Source organism: Saccopteryx bilineata, chromosome 11 (assembly GCF_036850765.1).
Source record: "Saccopteryx bilineata isolate mSacBil1 chromosome 11, mSacBil1_pri_phased_curated, whole genome shotgun sequence".
In the NCBI taxonomy this organism is placed as follows: Eukaryota; Metazoa; Chordata; class Mammalia; order Chiroptera; family Emballonuridae; genus Saccopteryx; species Saccopteryx bilineata.
This window is the reverse complement of record NC_089500.1, coordinates 33495697-33513861: the sequence shown is the minus strand read 5'-3', so window position 1 is coordinate 33513861 and position 18165 is coordinate 33495697. Positions and strand designations below refer to the sequence as shown.

General features: G+C 37.3%; 1 protein-coding gene across 14 annotated transcripts in view; it reads left to right on the top strand.

The window, feature by feature from the left end:
• DTNA (dystrobrevin alpha) overlaps positions 1-18165 on the top strand; it is a 395762-nt gene that overhangs the window by 334052 nt on the left and 43545 nt on the right. The gene's annotated exons all lie outside the window — the stretch shown is intronic.

Genomic DNA, 18165 nt, shown 5'->3' with positions numbered 1-18165 from the left:
AAAAAACCTACATAAATGTATGCCCTCGAGAAAGCTTTTCTGGGCTCTCCTCCACACTGCATCCACCATACATCTATTTACTGAAATAGCATATCCCCCTATATTATATTTCTCTATTGTAGTTTAACAGATATTTTGAGCACATCCTAGTTATAGGAATGGTGGTTGTTAATTAGGTTACATTTATATATTTGGTTCTATGCATTGTGATTTCTCGTTTTGATAAGAGGTTTTTTTTTCTTCTTTTCGAAGTGAGAGGAAGAAATATAGAGAGATGACTCCTGCATGTGCCTCGACCAGGATCTACCTGGTGACCCCCCTCTGGGGCCAATGCTCTGCCCATGTGGAGCCATGCTTACAGTCAAGCTACTTTTAGTGCCTGAGGTAGAGGTTCCATGGAGCCATCCTCAGAGCCTGGGTCCGATGCACTAGAACTAGTCAAGCCATGGCTGCAGGAGGAGAAGAGAGAAAGAGAGAAAAGAGAGAGGAGGACTGGTGGAGAAGCAGATGGTCACTCCTCCTGTGTGCCCTGACTGGGAATCAAACTCAGGACTCCACATGCCGGGCCAATGCTCTACCACTGAGCCAACTGGCCAGGGCCCAGGGACAAGAGTTTTGTCTTCAGTCTCTTGTATCTCATCACTCCAGCCGGAATATGAACAAATTTTACATTTAAGAAGTTCTTCAAAAATTACAGAGCCCTTACCCACACATTATTTAATTTGCTTGTCAAAGCCCTATATGTTTAGATGTTATTATTTTCATTTCTCTGATAAGAAAATGTAAGCTTTGCGACATTAAGTGACTTATCCAAGGTCATGTGCTTGCAAAGGATTGCACACAGGTCTTCTGAGACCTGGTCCCACCTATTTCCCATATCATTCCTTGTCCTCCCTGTCTGTGCATCTTTCATGGAGATGGTCTAGAAATAGAAACCTAAAGCTGTTCTTGGTTAAAAGGTTTGTTTTCATAAGTATTCATAAATGTTTCTGATTCATTCTATGTGGGGGCTTTCTACTCCTACTCCATATTAACTGCTTAACACAATAGGAAACTGACTCATTTGTAATAAATAGTCTGCTGCTAAATTAAAGACACACATTTATGTTGTTGGTTCTGATGTCAGAGAAGCCACATGAATAAACTGTAGCCTGAGGGAAAATTTCTCCTGTCTTCCTACTTCAGTGAAGTTTTAAAAGCCTTAGTGTTTTCAAGCACTTTCTCCAATAGGGGAAGGTCTCAAAATGCAATACAGTAAGGGCTTTTCTGCCCTTCCCTAAAGCTTATCAAGTGCCTGGGCTTGCTAGTGGTTTATAAGGACTGACAGTGGCAGGCAGACCAAAGGATTGGAAACCAGCCCAGCACTTCTCTTACCATAATTATATCATTGATACTTACCATTCAAAAGCTTCTGGTATATTTCTCTCTAAAAGGTCCCCTGTGTAAAGGCAAGAGGAGTACAATTAAAGGATACAGTCTATACTTTGATGTCATGATCAATTGCTGTTACTTAGACCCCTGACCTCACATAACCTGGTTTATATTTGTTCTGCTTATATGTTTTTTCTCAAGTACAACAAATTGTGCATTTTATGCCTTTTTCTAGGATTCCTGTATGAGGTCTAAATTTTTATTGGCTTGCCTGCTTGAAACCCTTTATAGATTCCTCTTGCACTTAGTTTACAACCCAGACACCTCATCATGGCCTAGAAGCCTGTGTGTGATCTAGCCCTTGCCTACCCACCTCTCGGCCTCAGCTATCATGAGGTTCTTCCATTCAATTATAATACCTAGTCACATTATTTTTTTTATCAATTTCTAAAAACAATGTATAAAACGGCCTCAAGATCATGATACTAGTTTTTTCCTATGTCTAGAACATTCTTACCCTTTTTTCCCCTGCCCTCTTATTTCACATACACATGTGCACTGCTGGTTCTTACTCTGGCTTCCAATCTCAGATTAGAGGCACCTCCTCAGGTGGGTCTCCAATATTAGTCTCTATTATGCCATACTGTTTATTTCATTCTTACTATAACTGCAACCGTTGGTTGGTTGGTTTATTATCTAGCTTCCCCTTTAGGGAGTAGAGACCTTCTCTGACTTGCTCAGCACCATATCTTTGACATCTTACACAGTGTCTGGCACATAGTAGGTCCCAATAAACATTTGCTGGTATTGTAGAGTATTGATGGTGCTATAGGTATACAGTTTCCTCTCACACTAAACAAAATTGCTAGGAGTCCTCAGAATATCTTTTTTTACTAGTAAAATAAGTATTTTTACTATTTAAAATGTCACCTATTATAAATTAGCCCTTATATCAACCACTTAGTGTAAAAGCATGAAGTAGATTAAAAAGGAAAGTATTGAGCTTGGCATAAAGGTGGTACATGTAGAAAAAGACAAGCACTAGCAATTATTCACTGATGAGAGAAAGGCAAGTGATGGGGGCAAAACAAAAAAACTGAAAGTGGTATTGGGCAAGAATTAAAAACTTTTTTTGTGCTCTCTGGTCTTTTTCATTTTGCATTAGTTAGCTAAGGCTATTATAACAGAGTAACTTAAACTGTGTAGCTTGAACAACAGAAATTTATTTTCTCATAGTTCTGGAAGGTAGAAGTCCAAGACCAAGGTGCCAGCATGGATGATTTCTCCTGAGGGCTTGCTCCTTGGCCTGCAGGTGGTTGTTTTTCTCCTGTGTCCTTGCAGGTTTTTTCTCTGTACGCATATATCACTAGTTCTCTTCCTCTTCTGATAAGGACACCAATCATATTGAATTAGAGCCCCAGCCTTATGACCTCATTCAATTTTAGTCACCTCTTTAAAAGCCACATCACCGTGTACATTCACATTCTAAGGTACTAGAATTGGGACTTAAACACATGAATTTCAGAGAGACACAATTCAGTCTAATATTGAATTCACTGAATCATATGCCTTTAATATGTTTAAGGTGCAGGCTATGTTTTGATTGGCCCTTTTCCTTAAATGTTGTTGATTTTGAAAAATGTAAGTTTATTGCAACCTTTTAAAAGAAAAAGAAATTATTTACACTAACTGACAGTGTCTATTTTATGAGTTTTAATTTCCTTGTTAACATTACTCCTTTCTTCAGTAAAATGTTTAGGAGCTTCAAGTATACTACTCGACTTCTGAGAAAGATATTTCCTTAGGATGCTAGGAATGTAAACGTGAAGAATATCACATACCTGCATTGGCTGTGTTGTTCCCACGGAGGTTTTCTCAGCATAATCAGATGATGAACTGATTTTAAGATGCATTCCCTTACCTGTTATAGATTCTGATACATTTTAATAAGTTTCCATGGAAAATGAGTGACACTACCAATCTAATGAGGTGATAGACTTAAATTAGCTAGTGTAATACTGGCACATGGGAGTAACTCGATGTTAGTTCTTCCCTTAATTTTGAATAGGACTGAAGGCATCTAAAAAGTTAGATTGTAAAATTCTATTTTGTAAGACCTGTCCATTGTAATATGGTAGAAATAAACTGACAGCTCATATATGTTCATAACTATTGTTGACTGGATGAACTTCAGCTACACTTTCTCCAAATGTGCTAAAATAAAGAATTCAGAATAGGACACGGTCTCATATGTTGTTCAATAAATTGTACAAAAAGGACATTTTGATTAAAAATTCATGATAGTTTAATTGTCTAAATAAACTAATTAATCGACAAAAACAATTTGTGACAGTGTTCATTCAGCTTTGCTTACAAGAGAAGAGGAGGCTGTCGCTCTTGAGCTCACTGCTTCCTTTGTTTAGGAAATCAGAGATATAAAGACCACCTATTGCTTCTGTAAGCTCCTTCATTGATTCAACTAAACTGTCTTTCTCTTTCTGGTATAACCTAGATTACTGAATAGTAACCACACACATTTCTTCAGCAAAAAACTAATTTATAGGAAGTTATGTTGCCAGAATGGTCATACCAAGACATTGTTACTTATTTCTTAGAGGTAAGAGTAAAAGAAATTCTCGCGTTGAGTCTTACCATGTGGCCTGGCACTGCTCTAAACACTTTATCTCATGTTCCTCCTGGGAAGCCATGATGTAAATTATCACTGTGTGGGCACAAAGAGGTTAAGTGACTTGCCCTGAGTCACACAGCTAGTAAGTGAGAGGGCTGGGGTTTGAATCCAGAAATGATCCAGCACAACCTCCCACTCACTCTTTTATAATAATATCAGTTATTTAACCCTTATAAGAATAAATATTTTTAATGGGATCTTACCCCTTTCAGACACCATCTGCTTTCCTAGTCTTTAAAACAACAACAACAACAAAATGTGAACCGAAAGAGAACTTGCCATGGTTGGCTGGGGGTGGGGAAGATCTGATGTTGATAAATATGAATGAGTATAATGACATTTCTATGAACTTCAGCACCTATACAGAGAAGATAAGGAATCTGTATGAAACCATAGAATGAATAATGATTTTTTAACTCTGTCCAAAGTGAATATTTCACCGTTTGATTTTAGATGGCATGGCTAGTTTTAAAGTACAATATTTGATCTGTTTTCTTCTGATTTTCTCAAAGCATTGAGGGTTCATACAGAGCCCAGAAAGACAGAAGAGCTGAACCAAAGACCATGACATTACCAGCCTAAGAGAGCTAACCTTTATTCATTCTTTTGTCCAACTAATTCTTAGGTAGTTCTTGCTGTGTTTCAAGCACTGTGCTAAACAATTAAGATCTAATGGTGAAAAGATTGAACCATTCTTCCCTCAAAGAAGTTAGTTTAGTGAAGAATAAAGATGAGTACAAAGGCAATTAAAATGCAAAGGAATAGCAGCTATAATAAGGGTAGTGCATTGCAGAGTGCTATGGGATATATGAGAAGCCATTAACATTAATTTGGAGGTTGGTGGTGAAGGTAAGAAACATCAACTAAAGCCAACAGCAGGATAAAGAGGAATTAGCCTGGTGGACATGTATGGAGGAGGCAGAAATATTGTTCAAGGCAGAGAGAATATGGCCCCTCTGAGAAACTTACCATATTTCCCCATGTATAAGACGCTCCCATGTATAAGATGCACCTTAATTTGGGGGCCCGAATTTTGAAAAAAAAATGTATTACATAAAGTTATTGAACTCAAATTTTATTCATCATAAAATTCATACAACTCCTCATCACAGTTAAAACTTCAATCCATTAGCTTGTCCTCATCTGTGTCTGATGACAAATCACTGTCTTCAACAATGAGTGCAAAAACAAGTACAAAAAAGTGGGAAATGCAAGTAAAAAAATCTACAACCACTGTATAACACGCACCCAGTTTTTAGATCACAAAAGTTTTGAAAAAAGGTGTGTCTTATACATGGGGGACTACAGTAAGTTTGGTAAGGCTACTAAAGTAACCAGGGTAAAAGACAAAGCTAAGTTATGTGGGACCTTATACCTCTTATTTTGGAAGTTCAAAAATAAGAACCCATTGAAGGATTTTATGCATAGGAATGTTATAGCCAATTTTATTTTTATTCTTTTTCCTTCTTATTGAATTTATTGGGAAGACACTGGTTAACAAGATTATACAGGTTTCAGGTGCACAAGTCTACAACACCTCATCTATATACTGTTTTAAAAGGTCACTGGCTATGAGATAGAAAACGAATTGGAGGGAAGAATAAGTCTAAAATAAGACTTTACACTGATTCAGGCCAAAATTACAATGAGCTGAAGCACATCGCTGACCATTGGATTGAAGGAAGTGGAGGAACTTGAGAGTTTGTAGAAGATGGAATACAAGGCCTTGTAGATGATTATAACATAGTGGATTTTAATGACAAGGTCTCAATAAAGGAGTTTGATGGCATCCCTACAGAGAAGCCATCATTATGCTGATTTTTTGTTATTATCCATGAAGTCACCCTTTCATAATTTACTGTCTTTTCCTCTCAAACCAGTCAACAGTAGATGCTTTGAGAGTTCCTTCATTTCCCTCTCCAATCTTCAGTCCCTTAAAATGACATCTTGGACCCCAATATCACTTCATTTTTTTCCACCCTGACTCCTCTGTTCTCTGCCTCCTAAGAGCCAGAGCAGGGCTCTATCCCATAGCATTTTGCTCTCAACCAACTGAAAAACATAGGATATAACCTCATAAAGTAATCCTTCATTTAGTGTTAACTAATAATGCCTTCTCCGGCAGTAATACTCCTATTAGCTATTTGCATTTTAATAGGAGAGTCGTACCTGAGGCCTAATGACCTTAAAAATTAATCTCTGGTGATAAAATTTCCATCACCATTTAGACAAATGGAAAAATATTACAGTAAAGCATACAAGTATTTCTGGTGGCCTTTGGATAACATTATTTGGTTGACTTTTCCACCCTGGAAGTCAGAACAGGTCTGCAGAGACACAAACAAGCAAATAAACAAACAAACAAAAAAACAACAACATGTGAATAAACCCTGAGTTCCTAGAGATCTTGGCTAAATCACAATTTAGCCATAGGTTAGTTGGAGCCACTTGAGTTTCCTAGAATGCCATTTTCAAATTACTAGCAGCAACCACTTGCCATGTATTTAAGGTAGAAACTAGAGAGCTTTCAAAATAATAGATCTTCCCACTCAAAATTCAGTCTACACAGCAGCCACCTTTTAATTCATCATAGTCTTGTAGCAATATTACTGAGTATGAAGTCTTGAAATGAATAGCCAGGGATGGAGAGAGTGTTGGGATCAGTATTTCTTTAATGATTTAGGGATTATTGGCCATTCATTTTTAACTATTTGTAATTGAAGTCCTGAAATAATGGAACTTATCAGAGAAATGCCTCATTCACCCTTGTATAATTTGAACATACTGAAATGGCACATGTGGGCTCATAAATCGTTTGTGTGCACAAAGGGATAATAGATCACTCCAACCCTCATTCCGTCAGTGCTAGGGGGAGGAAAACCATGGAAGTATGAATTATAGCTTACTAGGAAGAATCCCATGACTTCATGTCTAACATTTCCAGGAGGCTTTTTTATATGTAACCTTCATATTATTTATACTTGCTGGTCATTCATGGTAATAGATACTTTTATCATGAGGTTTCTTATCAAGGTTTTTAAAATTTTTTATTTGTCAAAACACTCACAAATATTTTTGACAAAGTCAGTTTCAGACAGTCAAACAAATCATTGTCCTGGGCTTGGAGCAATGGGCCCTGTCGTCTACACAGTATTCAGTTAAGCTTATAATCACTAATACACCAGCCAGAAATGATAAACATGTCCAAATTTCTTTGTGAGTAGTTTTATGTTTAAAGCAAAGACAGTGTTACATCCTCTTTCTTATTAAAGCTGCAACAAGAAATTCAGTTATTATTTTAAACCTCTACAGAGTGCAGATAATGTCTTAAAAGACGCCTGCTTTAAAGCCTCCATTTTCCAGAACTTATTACTTTCACTATTAAAATTATTCTCTTACTGCAGGCCTTTGTATGATAATTAAAAGCCTCAATCCACAAGGATTGATACTATACATATATATCAGCCTGAAATCCTAAAATTTTCTGTCATAGGGAGTGTTTATAAAATATCACACATACTATATGGATATCAGTTAAACTCTCATGAAAAATGGTCTGTTTTATAAAGTTATAAATGAATCACAATATAGTGGTTCATTTCATGTATTTAGATTTTCTATTTTATTTTCAAGATTTTCTAGACCTTTGCCACTCAAGGTGTCCTCTCAGGCCCCACCAGCCTGACCTACTGCCCCCACCACTACAGAATCAGAAGCTGCCTTCTCACGGCATCCCTAAGTGATATGTGGACACACTAAAGTGGAAGAAGCCTTGCTGTAGATCACTGTTGGATGGTAGATGACATTTTGAAGGAGACATGAATCATGGCTGAATCTAAACAGGTTACTGAAGAGGCAAAATAATGATGTCATATTAACTAGCATTATGTGTGTTCTAGGCATCATATTAGTTTGATGCTTTTAACATGCATTCTTTTATTTGGGCAAAGAAAAAGGGAAGACTCTTTTTCTGAGTATGGAGAAGTGACTTGGTAAATGGAGAAATATCCTAGGTAGTCGTCAAGCCCCGAGAAAGGGGCTAAATCTAGTATGGAAATATTCAAAACAAGAGCAGATATATTTTATATATGTGAAGAGTACAGGCTAGAACAGAGATAATAGAAACAAAAATGTGTTCCAAAATGATGAGAAAAAATTTTACATTAATGGATTTAGCCAGCTAGGAAAGAGCTATTTGGGAGTGACATACTAATATATATATCACTGGAAACGCATAATGATTTTCTCTCATCTCACTTTAAAACAAAGGTTAAAAGAATATGTTTTATGTTTATTTTATATGTAAATATACATATAAATGACATAAGTATGTTATTTTATATGGATCTAAGACTTTACAATGGATGCCAGATAACTCTTGAAGCAAAATACTGACCTATCCTCACTGCTAATATATTTTTTCAGAGTGAATGTCTTAGATAAAAGCAAATTGTAAAACATACTGAATTTTTGAACTAACAATAAGAAATTCTGGAATCAGAATATTCAGTGTAGGGAGATGAAGCAGGTAGAAGAGGGTCACTGGGGGATACGAGGTGATGGAAGGAGACCTGACTTGGGGTGGTGAGCACACAATACAGTGTACAGATTATTTATTATAGAATTATAATTCTTACAGCCTTACTATTGGCATAGAAGTGTGTCATTTTGAAGTGTGTCATTTTTTTTATTTTGTGACAGAGACAGAGAGAGGAACAGATAGAGACAGACTGGCAGGAAGGGAGAGAGATGAGAGGCATCAATTCTTTGTTGCAGCATTTTAGTTGTTCATTGATTGCTTTCTTGTTTGTGCCTTGACCAGGGGCCACAGCAGACCAAGTTATCTATTGCTTGGGCCAGCAACTTTGGGCTCAAGCTGGTGAGCCTTGCTCAAACCAGATGAGCCCACACTCAAGCCGGTGACCCTGGGTTTCGAACCTGGGTCCTCCATGTCCTGGTCCAATGCTCTATCCACTGCACCACCGTCTGGTCAGGCAAAGTGTGTCATTTTTAATGCATAATCATTAGTATTTATTTTGGTCTTTACGGAACAGACTTAAGTATAAGAACCAATGGAGAAGAATGTAAATAAATATGGAGATAAGAGGAACTAGTTTCTAACCTTGATTCTGATATCTTACCAGAATAACTGATAAATCAAGGTATGACCAACTAGCCTGTTAACAAGATTAGTGTTACTGGTATGTTGCATAGAATATTTTTTAATGGCACAGAACTTAGTCTTTAGTGAAGGGCCTTCTGAAATAGGGGAGAGTTGATATTTACTTTAGTAGTTATTTTTATTTATTTGCTTCTACTTGCATTACTTTTTAGGGACTCAATTCATCCTTTATTCTAGTACAAACAATTTCTATAAATATATAAGAGGCACTAAACAATTCCCATTAGTGTCATTAGAAGCCACTAGTATAATTCCACTTTTCTAGAAATAAATATAATATAGCAAGTTACTTAGGTAGTAAAATTATTGATGAGAATTATATTAGTTATCTATTGCCACATAACAAATTACACAAAAACTTAGCAACTTAAAACAATAAGCATTTATTATCTTACCGTGGGTCAGGAATCCAGTTTTGGCATAGCTATGTGCCTGTGGCTGAAGAGGACTTTCATGAGTTTGCTATCAAGCTGTTGGCTGGGGCTGTGATCTCATCTAAAGGCTCTGCCTATGTGGATTCATTCACAAGGTGCTGGCTGGCTCCAGTTCCTCATCACATGGGCCTTTCCACAGGCTACCATATGATATGGCAGTTAGCTTCCCACAGAGCAAGCGATCCAAAAGAGCTCAAGAGAGAGAAAATATTCCCAAGATGGAAACCATGGTCTTTTTATAAACTAACCTTGAAAGTAACAGCCCATTACTTGCACCATATTGTATTCATTAGAAGCATGTCTGTAAGTCCAGCCATACTAAAAGGAGGGAATTATACACAAATGTGAAGACTAGGAGATGGGGAGGGATCACTACAGGCTGGCCACAGTTGTTGGGGTTATAGCTTTTATATTTTCTAACATGTCTATTTTGAACATGTATTACTTGTATAATAAGGAAATAAAAATGTTAACAGCAATAAAATTAAAGAGAAAATATTCTTTTTTTTAAATAAATTTTTATTAATGGTAATGGGATGACATTAATAAATCAGGGTACATATATTCAAAGAAAACATGTCTAGGTTATTTTGTCATTAAATTATGTTGCGTACCCCTCGCCCAAAGTCAGATTGTACTCCGCCACCCTCTATCTAGTTCTCTGTGCCCCTCCCCCTCCCCCTAACTCTCTCCCTCCCTCCCTCCCATGTCCTCCCTCCCCCCACCCCTGGTAACCACCACACTCTTGTCCATGTCTCTTAGTCTCATTTTTTATGTTCCACCAATGTATGGAATCATGTAGTTCTTGTTTTTTTCTGATTTACTTATTTCACTCCTTATAATGTTATCAAGATCCCACCATTTTGCTGTAAATGATCTGATGTCATCATTTCTTATGGCTCAGTAGTATTCCATAGTGTATATGTGCCACATCTTCTTTATCCAGTCTTCTATTGAAGGGCTTTTTGGTTGTTTCCATGTCTTGGCCACTGTGAACAGTGCTGCAATGAACATGGGGCTACATGTGTCTTCACGTATCAATGTTTCTGAGGTTTTGGGGTATATACCCAGTAGAGGGATTGCTGGGTCATAAGGTAGTTCTATTTGCAGTTTTTTGAGGAACCACCATACTTTCCTCCATAATGGTTGTACTACTTTACAGTCCCACCAACAGTGAATGAGGGTTCCTTTTTCTCCACAGCCTCTCCAACATTTGCTATTACCCGTCTTGTTGATAATAGCTAATCTAACAGGAGTGAGGTGGTATCTCATTGTAGTTTTGATTTGCATTTCTCTAATAACTAATGAAGCTGAGCATCTTTTCATATATCTGTTGGCCATTTGTATCTCTTCCTGGGAGAAGTGTCTGTTCATGTCCTCTTCCCATTTTTTTATTGGATTGCTTGTTTGTTTGTTGTTGAGTTTTATGAGTTCTTTGTAAATTTTGGATATTAGGCCCTTATCTGAGCTGTTGTTTGTAAATATCATTTCCCATTTAGTTGGCTTTCTGTTTATTTTGTTATCAGTTTCTCTTGCTGAGTAAAAACTTTTTATTCTGATGCAGTCCCATTCATTTATCTTTGCCTTCACTTCTCTTGCCATTGGAGTCAAGTTCATAAAATGTTCTTTAAAACCCAGGTCCATGATTTTAGTACCTATGTCTTCTTCGATGTACTTTATTGTTTCAGGTCTTATATTTAGGTCTTTGATCCATTTTGAATTAATTTTAGTACACGGGGACAGGCTATAGTCGAGTTTCATTCTTTTGCATGTGGCTTTCCAGTTTTCCCAACACCATTTGTTGAAGAGGCTTTCTTTTCTCCATTGTGTGTTGTTGGCCCCTTTATCAAAGATTATTTGACCGTATATATGTGGTTTTATTTCTGGGCTTTCTATTCTGTTCCATTGGTCTGAGTGTCTATTTTTCTGCCAATACCATGCTGTTTTGATTATCGTGGCCCTATAATATAGTTTAAAGTCAGGAATTGTAATGCCCCCAGCTTCATTCTTTTTCCTTAGGATTGTTTTGGCTATTCGGGGTTTTTTATAGTTCCATATAAATCTGATGATTTTTTGTTCCATTTCTTTAAAAAATCTCATAGGGATTTTGATGGGAATTGCATTAAATTTATATATTGCTTTGGGTAATATGGCCATTTTGATTATATTTATTCTTCCTATCCAAGAACAAGGAATATTTTTCCATCTCATTGTATCTTTTTCGATTTCCCTTAACAATGCTTTGTAATTTTCATTATATAGGTCCTTTACATTCTTTGTTATGTTTATTCCTAGGTATTTTATTTTTTTTGTTGCAATCGTGAAGGGGATTATTTTTTTGAGTTCGTTTTCTAATATTTCATTGTTGGCATATAGAAAGGCTATGGACTTTTGTATGTTAATTTTGTATCCTGCGACCTTACTGTATTGGTTTATTGTTTCTAATAATCTTTTTGTGGAGTCCTTCGGGTTTTCGATGTATAGGATCATATCATCAGCAAAAAGTGATAGCTTTACTTCTTCTTTTCCGATATGGATGCCTTTTATTTCTTTGTCTTGTCTGATTGCTCTGGCCAGAACTTCTAGCACCACGTTAAATAAGAGTGGAGAGAGTGAACAACCCTGTCTTGTTCCTGATTTAAGGTAGAAAGTCCTCAGTTTTATGCCATTTAATATGATGTTGGCTGATGGTTTATCATATATGGCCTTTATCATGTTGAGATATTTTCCTTCTATACCCATTTTGTTGAGAGTCTTAAACATAAAATTGTGTTGTATTTTATCAAAAGCCTTTTCTGCATCTATTGATAAGATCATGTGGTTTTTGTTCTTTGTTTTGTTGATATGGTGTATTACGTTAACCGTTTTGCGTATGTTGAACCATCCTTGAGATTCTGGGATGAATCCCACTTGATCATGATGTATTATTTTTTTAATATGTTGTTGTATTCAGTTTGCCAGTATTTTGTTTAGTATTTTAGCATCTGTATTCATTAGAGATATTGGTCTGTAGTTTTCTTTCTTTGTGCCATCCTTGCCAGGTTTTGGTATGAGGGTTATGTTGGCCTCATAAAATGTGTTTGGAAGTATTGCTGCTTCTTCAATTTTTTGGAAGACTTTGAGTAGAATAGGAACCAAGTCTTCTTTGAATGTTTGATAGAATTCACTAGTATAACTGTCTGGGCCTGGACTTTTATTTTGGGGGAGGTTTTTAATAGTTTTTTCTATTTCCTCCCTGCTGATTGGTCTGTTTAGGCTTTCTGCTTCTTCATGACTCAGTCTAGGAAGGTTGTATTGTTCTAGGAATTTATCCATTTCTTCTAGATTGTTGTATTTGGTGGCATATAATTTTTCATAGTATTCTACAATAATTCTTTGTATATCTATGATGTCTGTGGTGATCTCTCCTCTTTCATTTTGGATTTTATTTATTTGAGTCCTGTGTCTTTTTTCCTTGGTGAGTCTTGCCAAGGGTTTGTCAATTTTGTTGATCTTTTCAAAGAACCAACTCCTTGTTTTATTGATTTTTTCTATAGTTTTTCTGTTCTCTATTTCATTTATTTCTGCTCTGATTTTTATTATCTCCTTTCTTCGGCTGGTTTTGGGTTGTCTTTGTTCTTCTTTTTCTAGTTCCTTAAGGTGTGAAGTTAAGTGGTTTACTTCGGCTCTCTCTTGTTTGTTCATATAGGCCTGAAGTGATATGAACTTTCCTCTTATTACTGCTTTTGCTGCATCCCAGAGATTCTGATATGTCGTATTTTCATTTTCATTTGTCTGTATATATCTTTTGATCTCTGCGCTTATTTCTTCTTTGACCCATTCATTTTTTAGAAGTATGTTGTTTAGTTTCCACATTTTTGTGGGTTTTTCCCCCTCTTTTTTGCAGTTGAATTCTAGTTTCAAGGCTTTATGATCAGAAAATATGCTTGGTACAATTTCAATTTTTCTAAATTTGCTGATATTGTCTTTGTGGCCCAACATATGGTCAATTCTTGAGAATGTTCCATGTACACTAGAGAAAAATGTATACTCTGTCGCTTTGGGATGAAGTGTCCTGTAGATGTCTATCATATCCAGGTGTTCTAGTATTTCGTTTAAGGCCACTATATCTTTATTGATTCTCTGTTTGGATGACCGATCTAGAGCCGTCAGCGGTGTATTGAGGTCTCCAAGTATGATTGTATTTTTGTCAGTTTTTGTTTTAAGGTCAATAAGTAGCTGTCTTATATATTTTGGTGCTCCTTGGTTTGGTGCATATATATTAAGGATTGTTATGTCTTCTTGATTCAACTTCCCCTTAATCATTATGAAATGACCATTTTTGTCTCTGAGTACTTTTTCTGTCTTGTAGTCAGCATTATTAGATATGAGTATTGCTACGCCTGCTTTTTTTTGGGTGTTGCTTACTTGGAGTATTGTTTTCCAGCCTTTCACTTTGAATTTGTTTTTATCCTTGTTGCTTAGATGTGTTTCTTGTAGGCAGCATATAGTTGGATTTTCTTTTTTAATCCATTCTGCTACTCTGTGTCTTTTTATTGGTAAGTTTAATCCATTTACATTTAGTGTAATTATTGACACTTGTGGGTTCCCTACTGCCATTTTATAAATTGCTTTCTGTTCGTTTTGTATCTAGTTTGATTCTTCTCTTTTGTTTTTCTATCATTTGTTTTTGTTTGTTTGTGTTCCATACTTCTTTCCTCTGTTGCTACCTTTTTTAAGTCAAGTGTTTTTGTGGTGGTTTTTTTAAGGGTGGTTGCCATTAAGTAATGAAAAGGGTACCTACCATATTCATTGTAGTACCCTATCTTATAAGTATTTCTGCACTTCATCATCCTTTGCTACTGTTAATCTCCATCCTCTCCCCCCTTTTTTTCCTTTGTTGTCACAGTTTAAGTTTGGTTTTATTGTGTTCTTGGTGGAGCTGTTACTTGTGGTGTTGTTTTCTTTTGTTCTTTGAATCTGGTTGGAAAACCCCCTTTAGTATTTCCTGGAGTGGGGGCTTTCTGTTGATAAATTCTCTCATCTTTTCTGTATTTGTGAATGTTTTTATATCTCCTTCATACTTGAAGGATAGCTTTGATGGGTATAGTATTCTTGGCTGAAAGTTCCTCTCTTTCAGGGCTTTAAATATTGGGGTCCACTCTCTTCTAGCTTGTAGAGTTTCTGCTGAGAAATCTGATGATAATCTAATAGGCCTTCCTTTATATGTTGTACTCTTCTTTTCCCTGGCTGCCTTGAGAATTTTTTCTTTGTCATTGGTTTGTGTCATCTTCATTATGATGTGCCTTGGAGTGGGTTTGTTGGGGTTAAGAAAACTTGGTGTTCTGTTTGCTTCTTGAATTTGAGGCTTTAGTTCCTTCCACAGGCTTGGGAAGTTCTCGTCTATTATTTGTTTGAGTATATTCTCCATTCCATTTTCTTTCTCTTCTCCCTCTGATATACCTATTATTCTTATGTTATTCTTTCTGATGGAGTCAGACAATTCCTGTAGGGCTTTCTCGTTTTTTATTATTTTTGAGTCTCTTTCTTCTTCTCTCTGTTGTGCCTCAAGTTGTTTGTCTTCTATTTCACTAATCCTATCCTCAATCTGGGCTGTTCTGTTAGCTAAGCTTGTTACCTCGTTTTTCAGCTCGTGAATTGAGTTTTTCATTTCTGTTTGATTTGTTTTTATAGTTTCAATTTCCTTGGTAATATATTCTTTGTGTTCATTGAGTTGTTTTCTGATCTCCCTATATTGCCTTTCTGTGTTTTCTTGTATATCTCTGAGTATTTTTAAGATTTCTATTTTAAATTCTCTGTCATTTAGCTCCAAGGCTTCCAATATGTTAAGTCTTTTCTCCATAGATTTTTCCACATCTATTTGTGTTACCTCTCTTTCTTTTGTATCCATAATATTCGATTTCCTCTTTCTTATTGGCATCTGAGGGTGGTCTTGTTGATAGCACTAATTAGAATTAATAAAGAGTAAAAAGTAAAAAAAAATAAAAATAAAAATAAAAAAAAAAAAGAAGGTAAAACACCCCGCAAAAAAACACAGTAATAATTTATTATTTCCCCCTTTTTTTCTTTCTTCTCTTTCCCTCCTTTCCCCTCCTCAGGGAAATATCGTGCCTATAATGGAGGGCCTGATTTGGGGTGAAGAGTTCAAGGGGCAAAAAAAGGGAGTAGGGACCTACTAAATGCAAAAAAAAAAAAAAAAAAAAAAAAAAGGAAGAAAATTTTAGACAAGCATAAGATGATTTGCTTGTAAGTGATGGTCAACTAAGAGATATAATGAGAGGGATAAGAGGGAACCAGAAAAAAGGACCAAAAAAAGAATAATAAAGAAGAAAAAAAATAAAAATAATAAGTAAAAATCTGTTGTATTAAGTGGAGCGAAGACTAAATACAATGGAGACCTTGGGTTGGGAGGACCCAAAATGCCACAAAAATAAACAAACAAGAAAAAAACAAAAACAAAAGCAAAAAAGAAAAATAAAGCCAAAAAAAGCCTTGAGTCCCAAATTAACTAATTTGTTCGTGATTGAGGATTAAATGGGAGGAAAGTAAAACGAGAAAAGAAAAAACGAATAGAAAGGAAAAAATAAGAAAAAGAGAAAAATGAAGGAAGAAATAAAAAAGGAAGAGAAAAAAACAAAATAAAGCAAATCAAAAAAAAACAAAAGAGGAGAGAGTGAGAGTTAAGTGTCTTGGAGTATAACCTTAAAGGAGGGTGAGGATGAAGAAGAGAAATAAAATGTAACACTTATGGGTAGTGTAGTTCAAGAAAAGGGAAGCATAAGATGGGCAGAGAATAGAAGGACCAAGGTGGAGGAAATAAAGGCAATAAGATAGAAGAAACAAACAAACAAAAAAAAATTAGTGGAACAAGTTGTAAAGTCTGTGGATTTTTCTTGATTTTGAGAGGTTAACTTCTTCCTTTTTCTTTTCTCTCCCTCTTCCTGGTCGGTGACTCTGTACCCCAGGCTCTGCCCCTGTGTCACACTTAGGTAGGGATTTGCAGTTGATGGGATTCTATGGCAATGTCATATAATTGGCTTTAGTCTTGCTGGTAGTCAAGGTTTGTTGGTGTTTGCAGGGTCCAACGATGAGAGAGTTTGCTTTCCTGGATTCTCTCTCCTAGTCCCCCCTTCCTGAATTAGCAGCCTGGTGATCCAGCTATAAAGCTGCAACTGCTTCTGCCTGGGGAGTAAGAGGCTCAAAGAGCTGGGAAATCCCCACTCTATCCCCACTCAGTGCAAGGCTTTGGGAAAGGCTCTGGCAGTCAGGGCCTCCAGTGTAATCAGGCGGGGGTGGGAGTCAATTGTTGTCAAGGTGACTGTTCAGCGCCTAGCATTCAGTTGGACCTCTCAACCCAGGCTTTCCACACTTTGTAGCCTGTTTTGGCTGGGAAGAAGAGGCACTAGTCTCTGCTTGCAACTAGTGTAGTATAGATCTTATTATCTGCCAAGTCCTTCTTGTTAGCGTTTATCCCTGAATATGGAGGCTCTATCAATCAGAAGTTGCCCCCACCCCTTTAGCGAGAGGCACTAAAAAATATCACACCTCTTGTCTTGGGTCGCTGAACTGAGAGAGATCTTATCAATTAGAACCGAGGGTGCGCAGATTTCATGGGTTAAGCTAATTTCAGTGATTGGGTCGCAGCTGTGCTCCCGAAGGTATTTTAGGCTGCCTGCGCGCGCCCCTCCCCCAATGCTTGATTGTTAGCTTGAATGGCTGGGTGAGGTGCCCCGCCCACGGAGAGAATCTCCCAAGTAGAAGACCACCCTGGTGCCTCTCCTGCTTGCCCTGCCGCTGGCGGCTGGAACGCACCAGGCGCAGGATAATGGGGCACCCTGGGTGTGCGGGCCAGTAGGGCACTCTGGGCTTGTGGAATGCCCAGGGCACGCGCGCGAATGGGGTGCTCTGGGCACCGGTGGCTGGCGACTCTCACTCGCAGTGCGCAGGCCGCTGGGAACGTTAGCGGTGCTCGCTCTGCAACCGTACCGGGCGCGCGCCCGCGGCTGCTCGCGGCTCCCGAGTGTGGGCTGACTCACCACCGGCGCACTCCCTCGCGGCTTGAATGAAGGTCCCTGCGGTAGCTTCCTCCACACACTCATCTCTCAGATTCAAGTGATAACAGTCCTTTCGCTTTCAGTTTGTGTGGAACTCCGGAATGCTCTGAGGATAAATTTTTCTGTTTCTAGTTGATAAATTTGTTGTGATTTAGGGGAGATCTGTCGGACGCGCTGCTCACGGTGCCATTTCCGTGACGTCCAGAAAATATTCTTTTACTAAGAAGGTTGATCAAAAAAGTCACTCCTCTTTGAAGCTTTCTTAGACAATTGAATTGAGTGATGACAGGATTTATTAATGACCTTCCTGGCCACATACTAGATTCATGTTGTGGATTCATGTTATGAAGCCAAGTCTGAGATCATTAACCTCATAGGGTTTTATACAACTTTTGTATTTTTGCACCGAAAAATTGAAATAGCAAAACCTCTAGT